The 19946-nt window shown below is 38.9% G+C and overlaps 1 pseudogene; it reads right to left on the reverse strand.

The window, feature by feature from the left end:
* The window catches only part of LOC147382561 (UDP-galactose/UDP-glucose transporter 4-like), a 33762-nt pseudogene that overhangs the window by 7557 nt on the left and 6259 nt on the right, over positions 1-19946 (reverse strand).

Here is a 19946-nt window from a genome sequence, read left to right on the forward strand (position 1 = left end):
CTTAGGTCTGTAGGGTACAAAGTTGTGATGGGTGATTTGGAAGTCTTCGCAGATTTTGATCATATCTTTGTTCTTGAAGTTCTTAGCATTGTCAGTTACCAATCCGCTTGGAAGTCCATACCGGCAAATGATGTTGTTCTTGACAAACTTCATGACGTTGCTCTTAGTGACATTGGCGATGAAGCCGCTTCTACCCACTTGGTGAAGTAATCGATAGCAACAAGGATGAAACGATGCCCATTTGCAGCTTTTGGCGAGATCTGCCCAATGACGTCCATGCCCCAGAGTGAAAAGGGCCAAGGAGTAGTCATATTATGTAGTTCTGAAGGTGGGCCATTGATCTTGTTGGCATATATTTGGCATAGATGGCATTTGCGGACATGTTGATAGCAGTCACTCTCCATTGTCGACCAATAGTATCCCATCCTCATGATCTTCTTAACAAGCATATGACCATTCATGTGAGGTCCGCAGACTCCCCCATGTACAGTCTCAATTAGTCGTTTCGCTTCTGTTTCTACCACACACCTAAGTAAGATCTCATGGTGCGACTTCTTGTACAGAATACCGTTGCTCAAGAAAAATTGTCCTGCTAGCTTCTGAATGGTCCTTCTATCATTTGGCGTTGCATCTGAGGGGAGTGTTCGATCTTCAAGATATGCCTTGATGTCAGAATACCATAGCTTTTCTTCAGATTCTTCTACTTCGACGGGTAAGCAATAGACTAGCTCATCTTGAATTCCAATCTCAATAGGGTCGATGATTAGGTCTTCCGAGATGTTGATCATAGAGGCAAGTGTAGCTAGTGCATATGCAAACTGATTCTTAGCTCTCGGCATGTACGTGAATGAAATCCTATCAAAGCACAAGCTTAGTTCTTCCAGATACTCGTGGTAAAGGACCAGTTTCTGCTCTCGGGTCTTCCATTCTCCAGTCGTCTGATAGACTACTAAGCTTGAATCTCCGAAAACATCGATTTCATCTACCTCGAGATCCAGTGCTGCCTTCAACCCTGCTATGCATGCTTCGTATTCAGCTCATTGTTGGAACATTGAAATTTTAGTCTGATTGCGATTGGCACGTGGGATCCATCTGGCTTGATCAGAACTGCCCCTATTCCGTTTCCTTTCTGATTGGCTGCTCCGTCGAAGTACATTTTCCAGCCTGGTTCATCATTATCGTCTTCAACCTCAATGATCAGTATGGCTTCATCAGGAAAGTTTGTTTTTAATGGCTCGTAGTCAGGCAACGGGTGCTCGGCTAGGTGGTCGGCGATTGCTTGTCCTTTGATGGCTTTTTGAGTGATATAGGTGATGTCAAACTCATATAACAATAGTTGCCATTTTGCAGTGCGACCTGTTAATGCTGGTTTCTCGAATAGGTATTTTAGGGGGTCCATCCTTGCTATTAGCATAGTCGAGTAACTCAACAAATAGTGACGTAGTCGTTGAGATGCCCAGACTAATGCGAAGCAAGTCTTCTCAAGCGTTGAATATTTTGCTTCGTACTCGGTAAATTTCTTGCTGAGATAGTAGATGGCCTGTTCTTTCCTTCCTAATTCATCGTGTTGCCCTAGCACACACCCCATTGACGTTTCTTGCACCGAGATGTACATCAGCAAAGATCACCCTAGAGTAGGAGGGACTAGGACTGGTGGATTGAGCAGATATTGCTTAATCTTGTCGAACGCTTCCTGATAGTCCTTGTTCTACTTCTTTGGCGTGTCTTTCCTTAGTAGCTTGAAGACTGGCTCACAGATAGGCGTAAGCTGAGCAATGAAATGGCTAATATACTGTATCCTCCCCAAGAATGCCCGAACATCTCTATCTGAAACGGGTGCTTTCATCTCGAGGATATACTTGGTTTTTGTCGGATCTATCTCGATGCCTCTTCTGCTAACGATGAAACCCAGTAGTTTGCCCGATGTTGCCTCGAATACACATTTTGCAAGATTTAGCCTTAAACTGCATTTCCTCAGCCTGTCGAACAACTTCTTTAAATTTATCAGATGATCTTCTTCAATGTCGGATTTAGCAATCATGTCGTCTACGTAGACCTCCATTTCCTTGTGGATCATATCGTGGAATAGTGCGGTCATTGCCCGTTGGTAAGTCGCCCCTGCGTTTTTCAGTCCGAATGACATGACTTTATAGTGGAAAGTACCCCATGGTGTGATAAATGCAGTCTTTTCCTAGTCTTCTTCCGCCATTTTTATCTGGTTATAGCCTGAAAAGCCGTCCATGAACAAGAACATGTCATGCCCTGCTGTACTATCGACTAGAGTGTCGATGTGTGGAAGTGGGAAATCATCCTTAGGACTAGCCTTGTTCAGGTCCCGATAGTCAACACACATGCGTACCTTCCCATCTTTCTTGGGTACTAGGATGACATTAGCCAACCACTCAGGGTACGTAGAGACTGCAAGAAATTCGGCTTCGAACTGTTTCATGACTTCGTCCTTGACCTTGAGGGTCCATTCTGGCTTTAATCTTCTCAATTTCTGCTTGATTGGCTTACTTCCGGAGGCAATTGGTAGCTTGTGCACAACAAGATCTGTGTCCAATCCCGGCATATCCCTGTACGACCATGCGAAAACGTCCTGATAATTTTGAAAAGTTTGACCATTTCTTCTTTCTGTTGCGACGTTAATAAGGCTCCGATCTTGACAATTCGTGGGTCCTCTTCGGTACCAAGATTGATTGAATCTGTATCCTCAATATTTGGCTGAACACCTTTCTCGTGACGTTTTACCAAGTCTTTGATTTCTTTAGGCGGGTACTCCATTTCGTCCTCAGACTCCTCTTCGATCCCCATGAGGTCAAAGTCGAGTTCAAGATCGAAATCATACTCATCCCTTTCAAATTCTGTTTTATCTGGGTACTCATTTGATTGAGACATATCCCTTGAAAACTCTTTTTTTGACTTTTGAAAAATATCTATTTTTTTGCAACTTTGAAAGCTTTTTTATTTTTTTAACTTTTGAGAAATTTTTGATTTTTTTGCTTTTTGAGGAATATTTATTTTTTTGTTGTTTTTCGAATACCTGAAATAAGAAGAACAATCATGCGAATTCATTAATAAAGATAGGGAGCCCTCAAAACAGTTTTTACCCGAGGACGAGGGCTCGTTATGATCCTCGGGCAAACTAGATTCGTTTAACGGCATTTTTTTTGAGGCCTCAACAGCCTTAAGGGTCAATGGGAATTCCTCCCAATTGTTCAGAACTTCACCTTCTCTGGGGGGGCAGATGAGATGTGAAAGTGATGTGTTGGGTGATTTGGTTGGTGGTTCGGAGATAACCATGATCTCCATTGATTTTTTCAGATGGGGGCATAGTCCCTCCCAAACTCGGTGGGACGACGATTGATGCCCAGTCGATGCCAGTTGGAAAGGGTGATTTGTTCCCTTGGCTAGTAGTGATTTCCACTTTGGTTGATTCTAAGGAGGTCTCTGATAGACTTTCATTGGAATCCCCATTGAATAAAACATCAATGCCTTCTACGAAGGATGACTGGGACTAACAACTGAGTCTTCATGAATGTGTACAGGTTTGAAATTTACCCCTTTTGGCCTTTTTGCTGGTAGTGGTTCTGATAAGCTGTCGGGTCTGATATGTGATTTTGGGAAGCTAACGCTGATATGCGGAACTCTGCCCAGGTTCCAGATATTTGGTTCACGGTTTTGCTTTCTCACTAGTCGAAGCTCTTTTTTCTTTTCATTCATTTTTACAATATCCCTTTTTGTGGGCCTGCACCCGAGACCAAAATAAGGAGTATGCTTTTTGGCTTCAACCGGTATAGCTCTCCCTCTTCCTCCTGGTCCCAACCCTTGCTTGGGTCGATAACCTGCCCTTTTCATGACCCAACCAACCATCAAATTTGTTCTTGATAGTTTTGCTTTTACCTTCTCCTTCCCCTTTTCAATACGAGTGACAGCGGCGAATTGATAAGAGTGATAGAGTACTTTGTCTTTCGTCATCTCAATGTCGATAAATGGCACATCCGGAGCTCTTCCAGTCGGGATAAGATTTTCTGTCAGCACTGATATCATTCTCTGCCCCATGATGAACTTGACTCTTTGGTGTAGAGAGGACGGTACTGCCCTGGCAATATGGATCCATGGCCTGCCTAGTAGTAAGTTGAAGGTTGTCGGTATTTCCATGACTTCAAACGTTATTTCGAATGTACATGGGCCTATTGTGACAGGCAGATCCACTTCTCCTAGAGAATCCCTTCTCGAACTATCAAAACCTCGGACGACCTTATTGTTGGGCTTGACATGTGACCAATAAGCGTTAAGTTTTCGGAAGGTCTCAAGCGGACAAACATTAAGCGCTGAGCCGTTATCAATCAGCACCCTAGCAACCATCATGCCCTTGCATATGACCATGATGTTTAGTGGCTCGACGTGCCCCGTTCCTCCAGGCACAAATTCATCTTCAGTGAAAATAATGGGATTGGGGGCCATTATCTGGCCAATCGTTTGTTCTAGTTGCGCGGGTGAGGTAGTTGCAGGTACATGCGATTTTCCCAAAATTCTCAGTAATGCCTCTTGGTATTCTTCTGAGTTTTGCATCAGACCCAGGATACTGATTTGAGCTGGCTGTTTGTTCAATCTGTCCACTATATTATGCTCACTCTTGAGAATGAGTTTAATGAAGTCTGCAGCTTCCCTATCCGTCACTTTCGCCTTCTCTTCTTTCTGTTCACTCTCACTCATTTTGTCATTTCCTTTTACTTTTCTCTTCATCCGTCATGCCTTTTGTTGTTTCTTCCCTGATGCTTACCCCCTTTTTTGATATTTTTTTGTATCGCCCTGCCCTTGTCATATGCCCAATGTCGGTCACCATTACTTTCTTCATGGTTTCAACCCCGGAGGTTGTGGTGATGGTTGTCTCGTAACTCCAGGGAACTGCCTGGATAGAGTTATAGGGGAATGGTTTGGGTGAGTGTATGGTCATGGGAGGCGGCTCGGGTTTTACATTGAGAATGAGGGGTGGTGGCGATGATTTGGATGAAACGGTAGTAGGAGTAGTTGATGGAGTGTATGAGAGGATGAGTGGTGGACGTGAAGATGCGGTGTATGGTATGTGAAGGGGTGGTCGAGTCATATATTGAGAACCTTGCAATGGATATGGTATAATGAGAGGTGGTCGAGTAGCATTATTGGGAGTTTGATGAATGGGATGGATGGTGAGGTCAGATATTCGCCTCTGAGTAAGAGTGGCAGTAATTCTGATAGTGTCATGGGCAATCTGGTAAATACTCTGTTTACCCTGTTAGGTCGTGCCTTCTGGTTTTGCCCATACTGTGGTGCTGGTTGTGCTTGCAGAGGAACTGTCTGAAAGGAATTTTGCGGTGCTGGAGCCCAAGCAGCTCGAGGTACTGGCGCCCAAGGGGCTTGTGGTACCTGCGGCCTCTGAACTGATGCCTGAATGAAAAGAGGTTGGCTGGGTTGTACATTGTTGACTTGAGTTTCCTCTTTCTTTTTGACAAAAGGCACGAACTTTTTCTGTGCCGATATCCCTGCCGCTGCACTTAGGGCTGTGAAGTCAAATATTAAATCAGTCCGGATCCCGTCGTCGACCCGATCTGCCACTTGAACTAAATTTGAGAAGGTGCCTGTGGTGTGTCTAACCAGATGAGTATAAAAGGCATGCCCTAGTGTTGAGATGAACGTGGTGTTCATCTCTTGTTCAGTCATTGCAGGCCTCACTTGTGAAGCAGACTCCCGCCATCTTTGGGCGTACTCTTTTACTCTTTCCCTTTGATTTCTAGTCATCTTGGCCATATCATTTCGATCCAGACCTACATCTGTGTTGAACTGATAATTATGCCAAAACATTTCAGCCAAGTCTTGCCAACTTTTGATAAGCGTATGGTCCAATCCGGAAAACCATTTGAGTGCTGGCCCTGTCAAGCTTATTTGAAACAACTGCACCAGTAGCCTGTCATCTTCGCCGTATTGGCACATGGATCCGCAGTATAGTTTTAGATGTGACAGAGGACACCCTACCCCACTATACTTCTCAAACTCCGGACATTTGAACTTGGCCGGCAACTGTGCATTAGGATAAAAGCAAAGGTCCCTGAATCTTGTCTTTCATAAAGTATTTGTACCCTTCATTCGTCTCATTTCTTCTTGGAGAGAGTCTATCTGCTGGGCCATTTTGTTATCAGTGACATTTTTGGCTTCAGGCACCCTAAAGTCACACTCATCATCTGAGATTACCACTGGAGGTGGTTGATTCTGTGGGATGTAAAGTGGAGGGCCCTGATACATTGGCACCGTAGGAGGTGGGGTGGTCTGTTGATCTGGTCGTGTCTGTTCAAGGGGTTCCGGATTTGATCCAGATGCTTGGTATTGAGCGGCTTGCGCTTGTAGGAAGTTAGTATTACTAAAAACAGCCATCAACATTTGTTCTTGTCGTTTTGTTGTTTCTACTAGCTTCGATATCATTTCATTAGCTTCAGCAAGTTCACTTTTCGCAGGTTGTGGGTCCTCTGAGTTGCTCATAGTTGATGTAGATCGAAGGAAATACGAAGGCTTCTCAGGGTGTTTGTACTTCTTTCGTTTGGCCACCTTTGGGTACAGAAGACCAAGCATTACTATCTTGTTTACAAAAAGAAAAATGCCTGACATTTTATTAGGTCGGGTAAATTTATTTATTTTAAAGCAAACGAGTTTTAAAGAAAGAGTTCTTTAGTTCAGAGTCGACATTAACGCAAAGTTGGCATCAACACGGGACTGGCAAAATATTTTGAAAAAGAATTACATCAGCCGGAGCTGGCATTGACACGGAGCCGGTGAAAATTAAAAACATTTCATCAGCACGGAGCTGGCATCGACATTGAGTCGGTAAAATTTAAAAATAATTACATCAGCACGGAGCTGGCATCGACACGGAGTCGGTACAAATTAAAAAAATGATTTCATCAGCACGGAGCTAGCATCGACACGGAGTCGGTAAAATTTTAAAAATGATTTCATCAGCACGAGGCTGGCATCGACACGGAGTCGGTAAAATTTAAAAATGATTACATCAGCATGGAGCTGGCATCGACACGGAGTCGGTAAAAAAAGATTTTGAAAAAAAATTACATCAGCTGGAGCTGGCATCGACACGGAGTCGATAAAATTAAAAGTGATTACATCAGCACGGAGTTGGCATCGACACGGAGTCGGTAAAAAAAGATTTTGAAAAAGAATTACATCAGCCGGAGCTGGCATCGACACGGAGTCGGTAAAATTTAAAAATGATTACATCAGCACGGAGCTGGCATCGACACAGAGTCGGTAAAATATTTTGAAAAAGAAGTTTCATCAGCACGGGGCTGGCATCGACACGGAGTCGATAAGACATTTTGAAAAAGAAGATTATATTTTGAATTTTGTACACCAACCCATTAAACAATTCATTTATGCCATGATTATCCACAAATAAACTGAAAGAAATTTCATTGAACTATTGAAAATTGTTTGACAAATAGGATTTTCATTGAATAACAACTTTCAATAACTCTGACTTAAACTTTTTTACATGGACGCTTGGATTTGTTTTGATCGTCATTAGGATTGTGAGGACAATTAGGCTTGCTTCTCTTGGTTCTAACAACTAGCTCTCTGAACTCTGCTGGTCCATCTGGATATCTAAGATGCGCTTGTTCCAAGCCTTCTCAATGAGATGCACTAACTTTTCAGTCAATGGTTCGGGAGAAAAGAATTGTTTGTGTTGAAGTAGTGAAAACTCTATAGGTGCTCCGTACTGTTCTGGGATCAAAGCAGGTTGGTAAAAAGATGTCTCCTCCAGTCCAATCAAACGGACTAAAAGTGCCCTCGATCCGCGGGGTGCGCGGATTCGTTTTTAACCCTTAAGGTTTGGGAGTGGCCACCTAGTTATTGTGGTCTAGGAACCAAACTGACTCTAACATAGATAAAAAGAACTAATCTATCATAGAAAATCTGAATTCTGGGATCATGTTACGGGGTTGGAAGGTGTTAGGCACCAACCCCGCCCGGCCAAAGTCGGTCTCTACTAACTTCCCAAATAAATTACATTGCTAACAACCTAGATAATAATAAAAAAAATAAAAAAAATCTATAGCTTTCCGATAGCAAGGACTTTGTTTCCTCAGATCTGACAAAAATAGCTCCTTGTACCGTACTCCCTTGCTTCGTTCTGTCTCCGGATTTGATTTTGGATCTTCGAGGCAAGGTATATCTTTATTTTTGGATCTGAACTCTCCAAGTTTGTTGCGGATTTTGGGATGTTTTTGGAAGGCTTTTAGGCGTTTTTTAGGCTAAAATCGAAGGAGGGATGTTAGGTAAGGAGTTGGGACTCCAAAACTAGGGTTTATGGAAGGTTAGGGGGGCTTTTAAACCTATTTCTCTTAGGGTTTATGATTTGATACGAAAATAGGACGTGAGCACCACTATTTATAGATGTTTTTAGGGGTTGATTTTGATAGAGTTAGTGTTTAATTAGAGCTCTTTTAATTAGAGTTGTGTTTTAGTTAAAATTGTTTTAGGTAGAATTGTGTTTTAATTAGAATTATTTTAGGTAGAATTGTTTTTAAGTTAGAACTCTATTAGATTGAGTTATTATTTAATTAGAACTCTATTATGACTTTTGATCTTATTTGATTGACTTTTAATGTTTTGACTTTAGTCTTAATTGATTGACTTTTAATATCTTGACTTCAGTCTTGCTTAATTGACTTTAATTTTGACTTCAGTTTCACTTGATTGACTTTAATACCTTGACTTCAGTCTTGCTTGATTTACTTTTAATTTTTGGAGAACCCCCCTCCATTATTTATTTAATTCTTTGGACCTCCAAATGGAGGGGTCCTTAAAGAAATATCCCACAAACCCTCAACAATTTTACTTGAAAGCCCGATTGATCAATTTTTTAATTCAAAATTTTAAATTAATTTCATCAATGTTTCACTTTAATTATTTAATATTTTATTTATTAATTTCGGAATTTTTAATTATGAAAATTATGAAATTACCATTTTACCCTCGGAGATGACTTTTCACGTTTTAAGTCGGTTTTTAATGTTCTAGGATGTTTTAGAATCGATTTTTCATAAGAAATTCAATGGAAATATTGGTTTGTGTCATTTATGAAATTTTTTGTGTGAAATGGTCATGAACTTTATGAGGGGCATTTTCGTAATTTTGTCGAATTCTGTTAAAATTGGTGAAATGATTTATTTGGTTTCGATTTGTTATTTTATGTGTTTGAATGGATTTTTCTAAGCATAACGTAGGCTCTAGAGTTGTTTTGAGGTTAGGGGTATTTTGGTAATTTGGTCAATTTTTAGTGATTTTTATCGTGAAGCTTCTTTTTGGTCTGCAAGATGATGATTTCTATGTTTCTGGGGTCGTATTTTCCTAACGTAGTGTGGTTTCTAAGGTTTTGTCAATTCGAGATACCTCATCCGGATTTCTGAAACACATCTGGTAACAAAATAAAGCAATGGAATACACATCCATCATTGGGAATCATTGCGATCGGGTTTATGAGTTGATTAATCAAGCGAGTACAAAAATGGGGTGTCTACAGATGCCCCTCTTTGGCAGAGGGTTGAAGCAAACTAGATAGCAAATCTATTTTGGTAGATAGTGCGATATATGAATGTCAAAGCTAGTGACAGTTTATTTTGCAGCCTGATTTAGCAATTCGTCGGGGTGTTCGGATCCTTGAGGGTAAAGCTCTCCCCGAATTAAAAGGTTGTCAGGTCCTTGAGCGCAAACTCTCACTAACAGTGTCAGATCCTTGAATTTTAAAGAATTCTCCCTGACTAAAAAGTGCAAATGTGCAAGTGTGTGCACTGTGTGAAACTGAGTATAATTGAGTAAAATTTGAGTATAAACTGAGCATAATTGAGTAAAACTGAGCATAACTTCGAGAAAACCCTCGACGGTAACTGAGCAAAATCTAAGATAACCCTTGGCGGCATCTGAGCAAAATCCAAGTTAACCCTTGGTGGCCACTGAGCAAAATCCAAGATAACCCTTGGCGGCATCTGAGCAAAATCCAAGATGAAACTGAGCAAAATCCAAGATAACCCTTGGCGGCAATTGAGCAAAATCCAAGATAACCCTTGGCGGCAACTGAGCAAAATCCAAGTTAACCCTTGGCGGCAACTGAGCAAAATCCAAGTTAACCCTTGGCGGAAACTGAGCAAAATCCAAGATAACCCTTGGCGGCAACTGAGCAAAATCCAAGATAACCCTTGGCGGAAACTGAGCAAAATCCAAGATAACTCTTGGCGGCAACTGAACAAAATCCAAGATAACCCTTGGCGGAAACTGAGCAAAATCCAAGTTAACCCTTGGCGGAAACTGAGTAAAATCCAAGATAACCCTTGGCGGCAACTAAGCAAAATCCAAGTTAACCCTTGGCGGAAACTGAGCAAAATCCAAGATAACCCTTGGCGAAAACTGAGCAAAATCCAAGTTAACCCTTGGCGGCAACTAAGCAAAATCCAAGTTAACCCTTAGCGAAAACTGAGCAAAACTGGCAGAGGAATAAATGAATTTTGGGAAAGAATGAACGAATTTGGAGAAAACTGATTAGAACGAACCGGAGAACGAATAAATCTAGAAGATAATAAATCTGGAAGAGAAATGATCGATTCCAAGAATGATCGGATCTGAAAAGAATCTGGAGAACGAAAGAATGCCATATCTCCTTATGTGAGATCCAAAATGCTTTTGTTTGAACCTCAAGGATTTATCAAAAAGTTTTAAAACCTGAGTTTTTATTTCTTGTGAACCTCAAGAGTTTTTTGGAAAACTATTATCAAGAGGGTTACCTTAAATTTGGGGTTCTCATTATCTCTTAGGATTAACATTGCTCAAAAGCAAAATGCTTCTAGTTTGATAATGAACATGGCCTTGAAAATAATTGAACACATCATGCAAAATAAAAAAAATGCCCCTAGTATAAGGGGGAAATGTTACATTAAAGAAGAAAGAAAATGCCCCTTGTATGAATGTTTGAAATATTTGATTACCACAAGCGCAATAAAGACTCAACTTTTAATTTTGATTAATTTTATTGAAGGTTTTGAGTCAGGCTCAAGATAACAAAATTATTTCCTTTCGAGACTCATCATAGAATTCACCCTTCTCTCCATTGGTTTACTTGGGGAAGTAAAAATTCTTAGATTGATCGTGGACAAGATACTTGTGGCTTCTGAGTCTATGCCTGGTTTAAGTGAAGTATTGAACTTGATTATTCGGACTTCTGATGTTTCAGCTCGGACTGCTCTCAGCTTGGACTGCTCTCAGCTTGGGATTTTCTTCTGTTTTTCTTTTTTGCTCTAACTTTTGCCTAGATCGCCTTTTCAGGTTTTCAATCTATCGAGCTTGCTCTAGCTTTTGCCTAGATCGCCTTTTTAGGTTTTCGATCTAGCGAGCTTCTTCTTTTTTTCCTTGGCTCTGATTGTTGCCAAAGTTGTCCTTTTAGATTTCCAACCTTGCGAGCTTGCCTTAATTTTTGCCTAAGTCACCCTTTTCGGATTTTCAACTTAACAGGCTTCATCATTTTTTTTTATTTTTTTATCTTTTCCTCTCTTCTGATTTTCTAGAGTTACTGTCTAATCATGCTTTACTATCTTCCTTGACTTTTCGTGCGGTACTTAGGAGGACTTTTATAGGTAGGCTTAGGACTGGGTATAAAAAGATAGGAATTTTGAGGCTCAAAAACCCAAATACCCCTTGTGTGGCATTTCATTTAAATTGTTTTCTTTTTCCTTAAATTTTCTTCTCCATTTTGGATTTCTTTTTCTTTTGAATTTTTTTCTTAATTTTTTTATTGTGTGGGGAACTAGATTTTTTTATTTTGATGTGGTCGGGCCTGAAGTAACTTCTCAGGTTGCCTACGTACCCCAGAATTTTGGGATCAGACCAAAACGTAGTTCGAATTTTCCCTCCCCTAGGGTAGGTGATCGGGTTGAGAAAGAAAAAGGCATAATTTTTATTTTTGAAAAGACTGCAAAGGGGTTGAGAAAGGATATGTTGAACTGGGTAACTGGGTAATATGAGGATTGATTCGGCCAAAGATGGCCTCCTTAAATGTAGTACCGTTTGATTTGGTCAAGGTTGGTTGGTTCTGGTAATTCGATTCCATCATGATCTTGAAGTTTGATAGCTTTTCCTGGTAATATTTCCTTGACGATGAACGGACCTCCCCAATTTGGTTTGAACTTCCCTCTAGGCTCAAAAACTAAATCCCCGACTTGTAAGTGACGGGCCTTGATCTTTTTGTCAAACGCACGGACGACTCTTCTTTGATAAGCTTGCACGTGATACAAAGCTCTTAGTCATTTTTCTTCGATCAAACTTAATTCTTCATACCGTTGACGAACCCAATCTGCTTCTGACAATTGAATTTCCTTGAAGGCCTTGAGATACGGGATTTACATTTCAACTAATAAGATTGCTTCCATATCATACACTAGAAAGTAGGGAATAGCTCTAGTGGAAGACTGTATTGAAGTATGATGTGTCCCTAGTGTGAATGGTAACTTCTCTAACTAATCCTGATGTGATTAAAACATTTCCTTGATGATTGTTTTGAGATATTTTATTGGCAGTTTCAACCTTTCCATTAATCTAAGAACGGTAGAGAGATAATGTGATGTCGAATCTCGAACTTTGAACATAGAGTGATAACCTAAGCTTTGATGTACGACCCATTATCAGAGATCAATACCGCTTCAACTATTTCATTAATCTGATAATGGTAATCTATTCTGGGAGCTCTACCATGTTGAGAAGTCTAGTACTGATACATTTTGTAAGATCTTCTTTGATATCATTTTATCAATTCAATATCTAATCCGTGTCAGACAACACCAAGCTTGCACCTAACATATCCTCATAGGCCCACGCGAATAAGTCTTTTGAAATTTCTGAGAAAATTCATTATCCCCTTGTGTTCCTCTAGAGATAGGATGGTTTCTATTTGAATCTCTTTAGGAATTTATTTCTGTTCCGAGGTCAATGACCTTTGCTTTCTTGAGCCCGACTCTTATCTTCTTGTTCAGGAGAAAAATATATTCTTGAAGCTAGATTATTAGTTAATTCGTTAATGCGCTCGAGGTATTCAAAAATTTTCTTTATCAAATTCAAAAGGGACGACAGACACCTCTATAGACTTGACAAATTAACTTGACCCAGTAAAAAAAGAGTAGACTCGATCTAAAGAAAATATGACATTGAAAAATTAGACTCGACCTAACTCAAATAACTCATGAAAACTCAATACAACTACCCACAGCGGGCTTGATTAGGACTGAGGACTGAGACATTACTTACAACCAACAGGATTGAGGCACGATGATCTTCAGGGAACAACTGTGCGATATTGAGAAATTCTGAGGTTATTTCTAACTGTTGACTTGGTACTGACGTTTGTTCTAACTGATCGGACTTACAACCCTAGTTAGACGATGGACGATTGAGCTTTTAAGTAAATGATAACCCTTAAACCTCTTTGAATGTGAATTTAACCAATTTTAGTGTCACCCCCTTGATAACATTTTAAATGAACCCTGAGATTTTATTAAATTTTGTACATCAATCCATTAAACAATTCATCCATAAAAGGAAAATAATTTTATTGCACTCTTGAAAATTATTGGAAAATAATATTTTTATTATATAAAATTTTTCACAAATCTGATTATTTTTTTGCAACATTTTTTAGTAATGTTCCAAGGTCTATGCAAAAAATAGATTTTTTGTAAAAAACATATTTCGAAAATTTTCCATGCAGAAATAGATCTTTTGTAAATCATTTCCTTCATTTTCTTTTCTTTTTGGAAAATATTTTTCATTTGAAAAATATTTTTTTTTTTGAATTTTTTTTTTCTTCTATTAAAATGGATTAAAACCCGAATTAGAAAATAGTTTGAATTCCATTTTGATTCAAATGGATCGGCCCATAATGATCGTTGGATCGAGATGGGCTGGGTCACTACGAATCATTGCAAAAAATGGATCTTTATTGGGTTGGTGCACCCACTTTGATTTTCAAAAACAACATTTTTTATCCTTGAGGACCATCATACACTCTGATCTCATTATTCACATACATCCATTTCATCATTCACATGCATTCTGATCTCATCATTCACATACATTCATATCAATCACAAAGTCTCATAAGATTCCATTCAATGAACAACCCGGGAACACCCAGGATAAGTTCGAGTCGTGACCTACAGGGAACGTTTCTAGACTCTAAGCTTACTACGTGCAATACATTTTTATCTGGCCACCTTTGCCCAAGCACACATATATACCTTTCGATACGTGGTGACTTGGTTTGATATACCGTATAGGTGATAATCTAAAACCTTAATTCACTTCTCTAAAGCCAAAAACAACCAGTTTGATCTCCAGTTGAGAGGTGGCGCACAATGCTGAGCAAGGGCCTACTTAAATACCTCTCGTCTAGAATAGACGTAGTCTATCCCCCTCGTACAGTAGGGTACAGCGGGGCAAGATCTTACTTAGGCACCGGTTTTGACCAAGAAGTGCAATTGATATACTTAGATTATCTTTTATACCTACGGGTATGAGTCAAGAGTTGTAATTTTCATAAATGGTTTGGCATCCCACGAGGGGACCGACCACGTACTAGTACTACGTTGGCAATCGGGACATGTGACTGTGTGACTTACAATAGGTCAAAGGCTCAGATTGCTCCAGCCTGGGTGCACCAATATATCTCTCAGAATCACCTGATCAGATGGTATCGATGCCCCAGTTTGATATACCCTAAGGTACGTGACTGGAGTTGTGATTTTCATGAATGACGTCGCATCTCCGAAGAGACCGGGTCACGCATTAGTGCCACGTTGGCTATATGGGACGTGTATGTGTGCAAAACAGTAAACGTGCATGTGGTGTGTGCAAAACAGGGTGGGGTGTGCCCGGGACTTTTTCAAACACATGGTTCCATGGGTCCAATTAAATCATACAACATTGGGTTCTCAAATGAATATTGATCAAGAAAATAACATAAAACCCATCACATCGAAATTAAAATGAAAGCAAACATATCACAAATATATCTGTAGAGATCATGGCACATTATATGGGCATATAACACAAAGAATAATTAATTTGATCCAACATTGAAAATGCCCACAAATTTATTATTTATGGTCCAATCAAGGGTTACTTCGGGCGATCCAAACAAAATCAAGACTTTAACGAATATTGCCTCGAGGATAAAATGGTAATTGAGGTAAGGAGTGATGAGCACATTTTTTTTTTTTTTTTGAAAAACATGCATGGCAAATCTTTTGAGAACATAGGCTAGCGTGACCAACTCATAAGGTTTCAAATTTTACTAAGGGTCCTTAAGCCACGTGGTTCATCATGTCGGCAACCCAATGTCACAATCTTAAAGATTTTGGTGGGAAATTTTCTATCCAAAAATAAAATTCACATTTATTTATTTATTTTTTTAGCTTTGATCCAAGGTTTTTGAAAATGAGCCATTACGAAATCCCGAATCTAAAAATAAAAATTAATTATTTTTCTTGAAAATTTTCTTTTGAAAATTCTTTAAGTTTTGGCTTCCACAAGCCTATGACATTGAACAGTGATTTCATGTGGCACACGCTGAACTCAACTACCCTTAGTAAGTATGAAATCTTACTAGATTAGTGAGATTAGCCTTGCTTAAGGGTTATCTATATTTGCAGTCAAACAACTATTCTTAAAAGTGGTTTCCGTCACTTAGCAAAGTTTGGGGTGAGACCCACATTGATAAAATAAAAACTAATATAAAGAATTGAACCTCACATGCATGACTATTTTGTGAGAAAAAAAACAGAAAGTTCAGCCAATATTTGTTGAGGAACGTCCTTCAAAAAATTAATCATTTTTTTTTTTTTTTTGCAAAAATGTGGGTCCCACCCAAAATTTATTTGAGTAAAATAAACTTCTAAAAGTAATGGAATTTTTTGATAAATGCCATACGTAAATTTGTAAAAAAAAAAAAAACAAAATTTTCCCATCCAACACCAACCTTATAGGTCTGGCCCACGTGAGACCTCAAAAACATCACCATCGCCCTTTTTCTTTATTTGAATTTTTCGTTTTTTTTTTATAGCCACAAATCAAAATTAAAGAAGAAAAAAAAATGCATTTTCAGACTAAGGCGTTATTTCCAACTTTTTTCTCTTCTTGAAAAGACTTTATTGTGTTGTTCTGTTAATGGCTTCGTGAACATCATGTAAGATAACGCTACCGTCTTTCTTGCCATTGTAATCATGGCTGTGGTTGCAGCACCAAAGAGGGCAATTAGGGACAAAACAGATACTTGGCTGACTAATGTGGCCGTTGCTTCGAACACTACTACCCCATATACATAAGGATGCTGATAACATACAGTCCAGGCCTTGAACAACTCTCCAGTCAAAAGCATGGGTGGAATCAAGAAAGACAATCAGTTGAACAAAACAATATCTCCATCTGTGTTGTTTCCGGATTCATGGTAAAGATTGCTTCTTGTAAATTACCAAGAAAGGAATCCATGACTAAAGCACCCGATATCATCACGACACTTATCACACTGAAGTTAGGAGATGTGTGAGCATACGCTAAGGTGAAAAGGATGAGACCCACGACAAGGAGTAGAGCTGAAAGGTATTCGTGGATTGGGTATTTCCATCGTAGACCAGGAATGAAGGCTCCCATTACCATTATAGGAAAAACCTTGATGGATTTGAACATGAGCTGTGCCGGGTAATTGAGAAAAGCGAGAGACCCTTTGGTTAGACCATGGGAACCCATGAGAACGGCAGAGAGCTTCACATAAGTCTTCCAAGGGTTCACCATTTGTTTGGTGGTGAAGAGAGAGAGAGAGAGAGAGAGAGAGAGAGAGAGAGAGAGAGAGAGATGAAGGGGAGAGAGAGAGAGAGCAAGAAAAACGTCCTCTGTTTGCTGTTTTTCAGCATATGGAGAAGGAGATAACAAACAGTAAAAACTATTTTCTACTAACGACACACCACACAAAAAAAAATATTTTTTTGAATTTTTTTTCTTGGAACCCTCTCTTCATCACGAACAACATTAAAAAGGCAATTTTTTCGTTTCTTAGTGCATCACTCACAAATAAATTTTCTTTACAACTCGTCGCTTATGCTTAGTAACGTGCCAAAAAACATCATCCAAAATTATTTTTTTTCTTTTTAAAAAAAAAAATTAAATAACTCTCATCCCAACCATCATCATTCCATTCTCAAATTATGTCAATTTGAATATTTCATTATTTAGGAATCATCAAAAGGTGACCCTTAATTGAACCATAAAAAAAATTGCCAAAACAAAGTATCCAAAATTGAACCAAAAGATACTAATAAAAGATAATACAGACTAAAAAATAATTCAAATAAAAAGTGGGTCATTCCCTATGTCATTACCTTTGATGTCCTGCATTATTTAGGGTCATTCTGAATGACCCCAAATTGAACCATAACAAAAGATATGCCAAACAAAAATATTCAACATCCCAATCAATGATCACCAATAGAGCCGAAAGAATGATAAAAATCAAAATAAAAAATAAATAACTAAAAATAAAATAAAAACTAGGTCCTATTGGCAATGTTCCCAAACTTGGGGCTTTTCAAGTCTGATCCTCAATAGTCCCCAGTGGAGTCGCAACTGAAAGCGCCCTCGATCCGCGGGGTGCGCGGATTCGCTTTTGACCCTTGAGGTTTGGGAGTCGCCACCTAGTTATTGTGGTCTAGGAACCAAACTGACTCTAACATGGATAAAAAGAACTAATCTATCATAGAAAATCTGAATTCAGGGATCATGTTACGGGGTTAGAAGGTGTTAGGCACAAACCCCGCCCGGCCAAAGCCAGTCTCTACTAACTTCCCAAATAAATTACATTGCTAACAACCTAGATAATAATAAAAAAATAAAAAAAATCTATAGCTTTCCGATAGCAAGGACTTTGTTTCCTCAGATCTGACAAAAATAGCTCCTTGTACCGTACTCCCTTGCTTCGTTCTGTCTCCGGATTTGATTTTGGATCTTCGAGGCAAGGTATATCTTTATTTTTGGATCTGAACTCTCCAAGTTTGTTGCGGATTTTGGGATGTTTTTGGAAGGCTTTTAGGCGTTTTTTAGGCTAAAATCGAAGGAGGGATGTTAGGTAAGGAGTTGGGACTCCAAAATTAGGGTTTATGGAAGGTTAGGGGGGCTTTTAGACCTATTTCTCTTAGGGTTTATGATTTGATACGAAAATAGGACGTGAGCACCACTATTTATAGATGTTTTTAGGGGTTGATTTTGATAGAGTTAGTGTTTAATTAGAGCTCTTTTAATTAGAGTTGTGTTTTAGTTAAAATTGTTTTAGGTAGAATTGTGTTTTAATTAGAATTATTTTTAACTTAGAACTCTATTAGATTGAGTTATTATTTAATTAGAACTCTATTATGACTTTTGATCTTATTTGATTGACTTTTAATGTTTTGACTTTAGTCTTAATTGATTGACTTTTAATATCTTGACTTCAGTCTTGCTTAATTGACTTTAATTTTGACTTCAGTTTCACTTGATTGACTTTAATACCTTGACTTCAGTCTTGCTTGATTTACTTTTAATTTTTGGAGAACCCCCCTCCATTATTTATTTAATTCTTTGGACCTCCAAATGGAGGGGTCCTTAAAGAAATATCCCACAAACCCTCAACAATTTTACTTGAAAGCCCGATTGATCAATTTTTTAATTCAAAATTTTAAATTAATTTCATCAATGTTTCACTTTAATTATTTAATATTTTATTTATTAATTTCGGAATTTTTAATTATGAAAATTATGAAATTACCATTTTACCCTCGGAGATGACTTTTCACGTTTTAAGTCGGTTTTTAATGTTCTAGGATGTTTTAGAATCGATTTTTCGTAAGAAATTCAATGGAAATATTGGTTTGTGTCATTTATGAAATTTTTTGTGTGAAATGGTCATGAACTTTATGAGGGGCATTTTCGTAATTTTGTCGAATTCTGTTAAAATTGGTGAAATGATTTATTTGATTTCGATTTGTTATTTTATGTGTTTGAATGGGTTTTTCTAAGCATAACGTAGGCTCTAGAGTTGTTTTGAGGTTAGGGGTATTTTGGTAATTTGGTCAATTTTTAGTGATTTTTATCGTGAAACTTCTTTTTGGTCTGCAAGATGATGATTTCTATGTTTCTGGGGTCGTATTTTCCTAGCGTAGTGTGGTTTTAAGGTTTTGTCAATTCGAGATACCTCATCCGGATTTCTGAAACACATCTGGTAACAAAATAAAGCAATGGAATACACATCCATCATTGGGAATCATTGCGATCGGGTTGACGAGTTGATTAATCAGGCGAGTACAAAAATGGGGTGTCTACACGGACATAATAGGATTCTTTAGTACCTAAAACAGGGTAGTCCGTCATCCACCAAGGACATTTCAAACCAATATGACGGGCAAGGCGAGAATCCAACCATTTGCTCCAAGCCTTAACTGAGTTTTAACGCACTAACATGTTTCTCTTGGAAAAGTGCTCTGGCCTATACTCGAGGGTTGAAGGAATGTCCACAATTTTAAGACGATCGCAAAGCCACATATAAAGTAGGTGAGGGCTTCCTTTGAAATCCCTTCCCTCACCATTTTTTATGGCATCCAAACCTGAGAAGGTTTCAGCTAGAATGAGAGGTACAGGGTTGGCTTTTCTAGAGAATTGGGAAGCTATGTCTATGAAAGACTCAGGAACAGTTTGACCCTCACTTCTGGAGGTCAGTATGTATTGGGTTAAGATTCCTAAACGCAATCGATAGTCTCTAGTAGCTCTCCAAGCTTCTGGTTTTACATTGATGGGATGACTACGAGAGTGGTATGGACTCAATAAGGGTACTAAATCCA

This window comes from Akebia trifoliata, chromosome 16 (assembly GCF_017979445.1).
Source record: "Akebia trifoliata isolate Shusen 1 chromosome 16, ASM1797944v1, whole genome shotgun sequence".
Taxonomy (NCBI): domain Eukaryota; kingdom Viridiplantae; phylum Streptophyta; class Magnoliopsida; order Ranunculales; family Lardizabalaceae; genus Akebia; species Akebia trifoliata.